The following is an 8,808-nucleotide window of genomic DNA, read 5'->3' as shown; positions in this document are numbered from 1 at the left end:
CGTGTAATCCAAAAATGCTTCGTAAGGTAGATGGGAGTGACTTGGGATGAGAACTGTTCTTGCTTCGACACAACAAAACCTCAAACAGACTACTATCACATAGGAGCTGACTTTAAATCACGACCAGACTGATTCGTAGCCACGGATGTCAATTAGGCATTACGGGTATAAACTAATCAATCTCACGCCAAACAAATATTTCACAGATCAGATGGGTATAATACTAACCAATCTCCAGCTTACCACCCATGTAGTATTCAGGAGTAAAAACAGAGTGGCTAAAAAAAAGAGTCAAACCTACATTTTGCAGTCAATACAAAACATTACCTCCGTTCATAAATGTAAGACATTTAGGCAGTATAAATTAGAATGCCAAAACTCTTATATTTAAAAACGAAGGGTGTAGTAGACAATTTAAGTAAAATCACTGACAGCCAATACACTAATAGTTTAACATAGCATTAGATATAAAGCCATTAAGACAATGGATAGAGCTGACAGCTTTAAATGGCTAACTGTATTTAATTTATATAATGTTCACGCCTAGTCATCATCCATACATCCCTCCCTCGAGATAAACTGCTTGTCTCGAACAAGAAGGGACCAAGCAACAGCGACTTCCACCTTATAGGAGGCAAGATCACATATGCCCCGACTTATTTTGCTTTCCTGGGCTGGAAAGAAGACATGGCCATGTTTAGTAACAAAACCATTTGAAGACAGGGCACGGATGATGACTTCGAGCTTTCCATCTAACTCTACGGAAACAACGTGCCTTGACAGATCAAGACAACCATCCCAGTTGTTAGCTGTCACTTGACCTTGAAGCACAACCTCATCTTCATGTTTCAGCGCCGAAGATCTGTCGCCAACACAACTAACTTCACCTTGAAAGTAACCATCTGAAATGTTATCCATCACTTGATCTTGTAGCAGGACCTCATTCTGAGGTTTAACGGGCTTAGAATGTGCCTTGGCAATGACTAGACCACCATGTCTAAAAGGCCATTTCTTCTTTCTCCAATTAATAACACGGACACCGACTATAGTTGCTTGCACTGTCTTCTCCAGTTTCGCACACCGTAACACAATTCTGCAGGAGTCATCCAACAGAATGGCCTCATTACAGCTGTACTTGGAGGTCTGATGCATGAGCACTCTATCTTTTGACTTCATCCTGCCCTTTACTTTGAGTTTAATGTCAAAGTCAACAGGATCTATAGCCGCAATTGCACGAGACGGGCCAGTCAATTGCAAAAAAGGATTCTGCATTTGTCAATTATAATCATAGTTAACAAAACAGAGATGCAAGAAAAAAGAGAAACTGCACGGAAGTTTTTCAGGAGAAAATTAAGTACAACCTTTTGAGTGAGTGCAACAGTTTTGCTAAGCTAGCAGTTTAGCTGCCAACTTAACTACATGCTTATTTCTAAATGCATCTGTTCATAACAAATCAACGGACCAGAAACATAAAACAGAAAAATACGATACAGACCTCTGGAGTGAGTATCTGGCAGTCATTCCTTTGACGCAAGAAGAGAATGTTGCGATTGTGATCCACGGTATCTCAGGCAGCAACCATGCCATACACACGCAGTGGCCACTTCAACTCAGGAGTGCCCTTTATTTCTGCGACTTTAATGGAGTATATTTGCAGAGTGCTGGTGGCGAATTCAGCATAAGAGGTGCGGTCCGTTGTACTGTGTGTGAAGTGCATAGGACTCAATGAAGCTGCAGTCATCGAAAATAAGATTCAGATAATTCATTCGGCCACCACAAGTGAAGTAAATCCCTTCCTCAACAGAATGAAGTAATTTGCTTCCTTGAGACATGCAACAGGAAGGAAGAAAAACAACTAAGGTACAATGAGCAGAGAACATGTTTACTCACTCGCATCTTTGCAGGGACTGCTAAACAACCTGGACAAATTCGATTCCAAGGCGCGACAGTAGATAGTAAAGAACATCCCAGTCTGCATCTTCTCCTCCATCCCCTCAGCTTCCTCAATCTCCAATTTTGCCACCTCATCCCTCTCCTCGGCTTCCTCTCCCATCTCCTTGGCTTGCTCAATCTCTAATTCTGTATCTCCTGAAGTGGAAATCCTCTCCGGCAACTCGTCGCTCCCCATGGCTCCATTCACAGCCTCCATGGAGATCCTGGGTGGTGCCTCGATGATCCTCACCTTTCCGCCGCCTCTCTTTCCCCTCGCCTCCCCTTCCATCTCCGCCTCTCCTTCCATCTCAGGACACGGCTCTCTGCTCCTCGTCTTTCCGCCGCCACCCGCCGCCGCTGTTCTCTTCTCTTTTCGATTTCGAGGAGGGGAATGTCTTGCTTAGGGTTTCGACGAAACGGAGAGACCGGTGGGTGTGGGGGGTGCACTATATTGCGTCTGTCTCAGCCCGGCCCAGTAGAGACCGACACATACACTTCCAGCCAGTCCACACTGCTGCCGCGTGCTTCAAGAGGGAGCGAGCAAACCAGCTCCTCTCTTTTTTCTCACTTTGGGATTGTTGTTTGCCTTGTGCTATTTGTATTTGCATTCGCTTGTTAGGCTCAGCCCGGCCCTTTAAATATAAGAAAAAAAATTGCAACTAGTTTGGTTGCCTACATTGCATCACGAGGTCGTTTAATGCATGACATTTGGTTGTGAGTTGTGGTGCTTGTTTTCCTAACAATGAGTATTGGGTGTGTATAAAGGAGTGTAGAGACTATCAGATGAAAATATTACTATATTAAATTTATTTAAAATATTGTTTAACAAATTCCGATAATGTATGACCTAATTTGGAAATTTCAAATATATGCCCTGCCAGCCTCGCTTAGGCCCAAGAGGGCATTTCGGTCCTGTGTGGGCCGAAGACATGCCGATCTGGGCCGAAGGGTAATCTTCGGTGGCTAGTGGGTTGAAGAGATTAACTTCGAATGCGCGTACACCGAAGAGTGATCTTCACCAACACATGACCGAAGAGTTCAGGATAAGGCTACCACGGCCATTTCTTTCTCCTAACTCGTCGTTCTCCATCTCTCCCTTCTCTTCGCCATTTTCTCTCGATCAACCTTCATTTTGTCCCCTAACCATTGCCACCTACCAGATCCACTAGATGAGACCTATTCCCGACAGCCAAGTCCTCGATCTATCCATGGGTAGAGGGTGGAGGCATGGGGGAGGATGTTTGGTGGGGAGCATGGAAGGAGGTCAGTTGGGGGGAGTTCGGGTGGAGGAGGAAGAGGTTTGAAGGGGTAGCTCGGGTGGAGGAGGAGCTTGACTGAGAAAAGTTGGGGCCAACAATCCGCGGAGGATCACGAACCCGGCGGCGGTGGCTCTCTTCTTCTTCCTCTCGCTTCCCTCTTTCTGTATCCTAGTTCGTGCTTGTAATCAGGGCTAGCTACTGTAATTCGGGCTTGTAATCGAGAGAGACATCTAGTTTCCTAACATCTGGTATTCAGAGCCAGGCACCACCCTTCCTCAAATTCTTCCACATTTTTTCACCACCACCATCCGAGGGAATCAGCCATGGATCCGTCCATCCAGGAGTATCTCCAGCGGCTTGACGCCAGCCTTGACGCCTACACCAACGCCATACCGTCCCTCGCCGAGAAACTCGGCGCCCATGTCCAAAATCCACCACCGCTCGCCACCTCGTCGGAGAGCACAACTGACGCGTCGTTGCACATCCCTAGTGTCTCCTACTCCACAGGCGAGGCCCAAGAGGTTGTCAAGGTCGTCCACGACGCGCTCCCCGCCTGCAGCGCAATGGCGCATGTCGCCTGTTCGATGAAATGCTCGCACCAGGTCGCCGTCACCAACAACGTCGACAAGGTCACCACCGTCTACCATGAGTCTGTCATCGACCTCAGTGACAAGTTTGGCGCCCTCACATTCCTGTGATGGCCAGCATCAACCCGCTGTTCCACGTCCAAGTTCTGTCACCCAATTCCTTCGCCGATAGCACCCGCGGCGTCGCTATTGCAGGACCGGATGAGTACACACTCATGGCGGCCACTCCGGACGTCGCCCTCGAGCTTGCCGTCCTCTCAAGCGTCTCCTTCTCCACCAACAAGGCCCATGAGGTCCTTGTTGTTCCCCGCAGTGTGTCCCATATCTACATCGGCATGACGCCTTCTATCTGTTCGATGAAATGCTCCAACCAAGTTGGTGCCACTTCATTCCCGTCTCCGGTCACGACGACATCGCTACTCCCAGTAGCCACACATGAGCTCGTCGTTGACCTCGTTTGTCCTGCTACCAAAGTTGTCAATTCGATGCAGCCGTTCCGGAAGCATGACTTGGACGTCTCGCCGCACACAAGCCACCAGGGCCTGCTGCTACGGCCGATGCCGTGGCCATCATTGCAAGCAACTCCTATTGTAGACGGAATGGAGACTCGACTAGCTACTGTAATTCGGGCTTGTAATCGACAGAGACATCTAGTTCCCTAACACGAAGGTAGTAGAAGATAGTACAAGCAACAGCCGCATGCCGCTTGAGGGATCTGAGAAAGAACTAAGCAGAATCGAGCATTGGTATTCTTCTAGCAGATTTGCTAAATGAATCATTTTAGTAAGAACATTGCTTCCAGAAACAAGCGTTGGCACATAGGAGTAGAAACGAAAAGCAGGCGGATACACAAATAATCAGATACCTAGTGACATCAGTTGATATAGAGATTTGCTGATATTACATTACATGATACGACGATACACAAATAGTTGCATATTTTTAGATCGACGCAGTACTGGAAAAACTGACTAAATGAGTTAGTCTGACGGCTATCATGTCTGCCTGGGCATCATCAAAGTTCCTCATTTGCCCCCCTCGTGATCCACAGCTTGTCCCAAACAAGACGGGACCAAGCAACAGTGATCTCCAGCTTAGAGTCGCCAAGTTGACACTCATTCTGAGTTATATTGCAATCTATGGCCTGGATGGATACCTGAGCAGCCATAGCCCCAGATCGCGAGTTGGCCTCTATGAGAACTTCAAGCATTCCACACAATTTTACAAAGACAACATGCCTTGACAGATCAAGGTAACCCTGTGAACAACTTGTCATTGCTCCATCTTGAAGCACAACTTGCCAAAACGAGGGGCCGGTCCTGTGTTCAGGATTAGGCAATTTGGCTCTTCTCCGAGGCAGAGAGGAGCAAACAACTCGGCCGCCATTTTTAAAAATACTTGGCGTCTCTTCAGGAACACAGACACGGATACCCACGGCAGTTGCCTGTACTGATTCATAAACTTCCTCTGAGCTTAACTCCATTGTGCAAAAGTCTCCTTCGAGAGGGATATATAGAGTACATATCCCACAATGACTACCGCTGTAATAACAGAAAAAACTCATCAATGGTTTATCTTCAGACTTGGTTGCGCACTTCACTTTCAACTCGATTTCCACATTAAGAGGTTCCCGACTCACAATTGCACGAGACGGGCCAGTCAGGCGCAAAAAAGGATCCTGCATTCACCATTCATTAATCAGTGTTGCTAAGGTAGCACTTTAGTGGGCAATTGTTTGATACGTGTTCTTAACTACATGCGTATTTCAAAATGCATTTATTCATAACTAATTAGCGGACCAACAAACAGAAAATAGGAAGATACTATAAGGACCTCTTGAGTGAGTATTTGGCAGTTACTCCTTCGACGGGAGAAGAGAATGTTGCGATTGTGATCCACGCTGTCTCTTGCAGCAACCATGCCGTACACTTCCAGTGGCCACTTCAAGCCAGAACCATCTTCTATTTCTGCGAGTTTGAGGGAGTAGATTTGCAAAGTGCTATCAATGAGAGCACCCAATGGGCGTTGTCCCGGTGTAATGTGTGTATAGTGCATAGGACTCAATGACGCTGCAGCAATAAAAAAAGAAGACTATTTAGAGAATTCAATCGGCTTCCCTTACTAAAGAATGAAGGAGCATGCTTGCTTGATACATGCAGTAGGTAAGAAGAAACGCACCGAACAATGAGCACATAAGTAGCATGACTGGATGTTTACTCACTCGTCTCTGTGAAGGAATCGTGGAATCTGGACCAATTCGATACCCAGCCGCTGCGGTACCTAGCAAAGAACTCCTCATCAATCTACTCCTTGTCCATGTTGGCATCCTCTCCCATCTCCTCGACTTCCTCTGTCTCCAATTTTGTCTCCATGGAAGAGGAACTCATCGGCGACACATCGTGTAGCAGCTCCTTGAATAGCTCGGAGAATGATGGGGATTTGTTGCTAAGATGTCCCATCTGATCCAGCTGGGTGCAGAGCTGATCCAACCCACCGAAGATCGCATTAAATCCGTAGTTGTAGTAGGTCCTCGACGCCTGCATCTTCGTTGCTAATTCTCCACTTTCTTCGGTCCTAATGTGGATCCCCTTCACACCCATCTTTTCCGTGACTGGCTCTTTGCCTAGAACCTCCCTGTTCTGCAATTTGCCCATCATCTGGAGCAAACTCGTCACGTCGGTGTACATGTTATCCATGTGGATTTGGATCTCACTAATGCTATAGTCGCTAATCCTCAGTTTCGGTTCGGGTTTCAGATTCACAGCGTTCTCAGAGAAAAGATGGAGTAAGGAGTAGATCTTAGCCTGAACGATCTTTGTGGCTGAATGAGTCTCCGATGTTGTCACCACATGCTTCCTCGCCCGGATCTTTACAGTATGCTCGAACGTCTGGCCATCAACACATCCCTCCCTCGAGATATACCGCTTGTCTCTAATAAGCAAGGACCAAGCAACAGTAACCTCCACCGTATGGGAGCCAAGATTACATGTGCGCCGACTTACTTTGCTTTCCTGGGCTGGAAAGAAGACACGACCACATGATTTGCGGGCATGTGATTTGTCGGCACTGATGATAACTTCCAGCCTTCCATTTAACTCTACAGAAACAACATGCCTTGACAGATCAATGTAACCATCTGAACTGTTAGCCATCACTTGATCTTGAAGTACAAGCTCTTCTTCAGGTTGCTCGGGTTTAATGGGCTTAGAAGTTCCCTTGGCAATGCAACTAGCTCTACCATCATGTTTAAAAGGCCATTTCCTTTTCCTCCAATTAGTAACACAGACACTCACTATAGTTTCTTGGACTGTATTTTCCAATTTTGCACACCGTAACATAATTTTGCAGAAGTCATTCGACAGAGTGGTCTCATTAGCACTGTAGTTGAAGGTCTGATGGATCAGCATTCTATCTTCTGACCTGCTTCTGCCCTTCACTTTCAGCTTGATTTCAAAGTCAACAGGATCTATAGAAACAACTGCGCGAGACGGGCCAGTCAACTGCAAACAAGGATCCTGCATTTCCCAACAACTACAATCAACAAAACAACAAAAGATGAAAGCAAAAGGAAGTAAAGAGAAACTGGGCAATTTTTTTAGGATAAAATTAAATAAAACCTTTTGAGTCAGTATTTGGCAATCACGCCTTTCATGGAGGAAGAGAATGTTGCGACTGTGATCGACGGTATCTCGGACCGCAACCATGCCGTACACATGCAGTGGCCAATTAAACTCAAGAGCTTCTTTTATTTCTGCGACTTTGACAAAGAAAATCTGCAGGGTGCTGGCAATGACAGCAGCATCAGAGGGGCTTCCCGGTGTAATGCGTGTGAAGTGCATAGGATTGAATGACGCTGCAGCCACCGAAAAAAGGAAGATTTAGATAATTCGTTCGGTCACTACAAAGTAAGGTAAATCCCTTCCTCAATAGAATGAATCAATCTGCCTGTTTGAGAGATGCAGCAGAAAGGAAGAAAAGGAACCTAATGTACAATGAGCAGATAAGTACGAGTAGCATGGATGCATGTTTACTCACTAGTATCTTTGCAGGGACTGCTGAAGAACCAGGACCAACACGCTTTCAAGCCGCCACAGTACATATCAAAGAACGGCCCAGTCTGCATCTTCTCCTCCATCCCCTCAGCTTCCTCAATATCCAACTTTTCCACCTCATCCCTCACCTCGCCTTCCTCTCCCATCTCCTTGGCTTTGTCAATCTCTAATTTTGTATCTTCTGAAGTGGAAATCCTCTCTGGCAACTCGTCGCTCTCCATGGTTCCCTTCACAGCCTCCATGGAGATTCTCGGTGGTGCCTCGTCCGTCTATCTGGCCTCCTCTATTTCATCCAATTTGTTTTTGGTCTCCAGCTTTATTCTTGTGAGGTTTTCCCGCGACTCCTTGAGCAGCTCGGAGATTGGTTTGGACTCCAAAACGGAACCAAGTAGTTACATCTTACCAAACATGGCGTGAAGCTGCTCCAACTCATGGAAGATCAAACTGAATTGGTTCACGAAGTAGATCCACATGGCCTGCGTGTACGTTAATGACTCGACCTTGTCTTGAGTCCTAAATCTGGACCCTCCTCGTCTCCAGCCATTCCATCACCTCAGCCCTAGTCTGGATCCCCTTCGTGTTCAACCATTCCGTCACCTCCTTGTACATCTTATCCATGTGGCCCCTGGCCTCCATAAACCGTTGCTCCGGCCCGTCTTCCAGACTCATGATGTGCCTTCCAAGAACATCAAGCAAGGGGTAGAGCTCAGCCGCAACCTTCTTCGTCGCCGACTTGATCTCCGATAATGACTTCACGTGCTTCCTCCTCGCAGCATGTTCGATGCCCTTCCTGGATTCGGCGCTCTTCCGCTTCACCTTCCCTTCCATCTCAGGAACCCGATCTCTCATGATCCTCACCTTTCCGCCGCCTCTTTTCTTTTATTTTTGCTCCCTGCCCTGGGTTCCCGTGGCATGCTCGATGCCCTCTCTGACACTCTTTCCCCTCGCCTCCGCTTCCATCTCCGCCTCTCCTTCCAT

At 47.0% G+C, this 8,808-nt stretch overlaps 2 pseudogenes; both read right to left on the bottom strand.

Moving 5' to 3' along the window:
- Window positions 1-421: 421 nt before the first annotated feature.
- Window positions 422-2,369, bottom strand: LOC123190115 (uncharacterized; annotated as a pseudogene).
- A 2,424-nt stretch (window positions 2,370-4,793) lies between these two features.
- On the bottom strand, window positions 4,794-8,808 carry LOC123191825 (uncharacterized; annotated as a pseudogene).

This window comes from Triticum aestivum, chromosome 2A (assembly GCF_018294505.1).
Source record: "Triticum aestivum cultivar Chinese Spring chromosome 2A, IWGSC CS RefSeq v2.1, whole genome shotgun sequence".
NCBI lineage: Eukaryota > Viridiplantae > Streptophyta > Magnoliopsida > Poales > Poaceae > Triticum > Triticum aestivum.
Note: the sequence above shows the minus strand (reverse complement) of the source record. Positions and strands in the feature narration are given on the sequence as shown.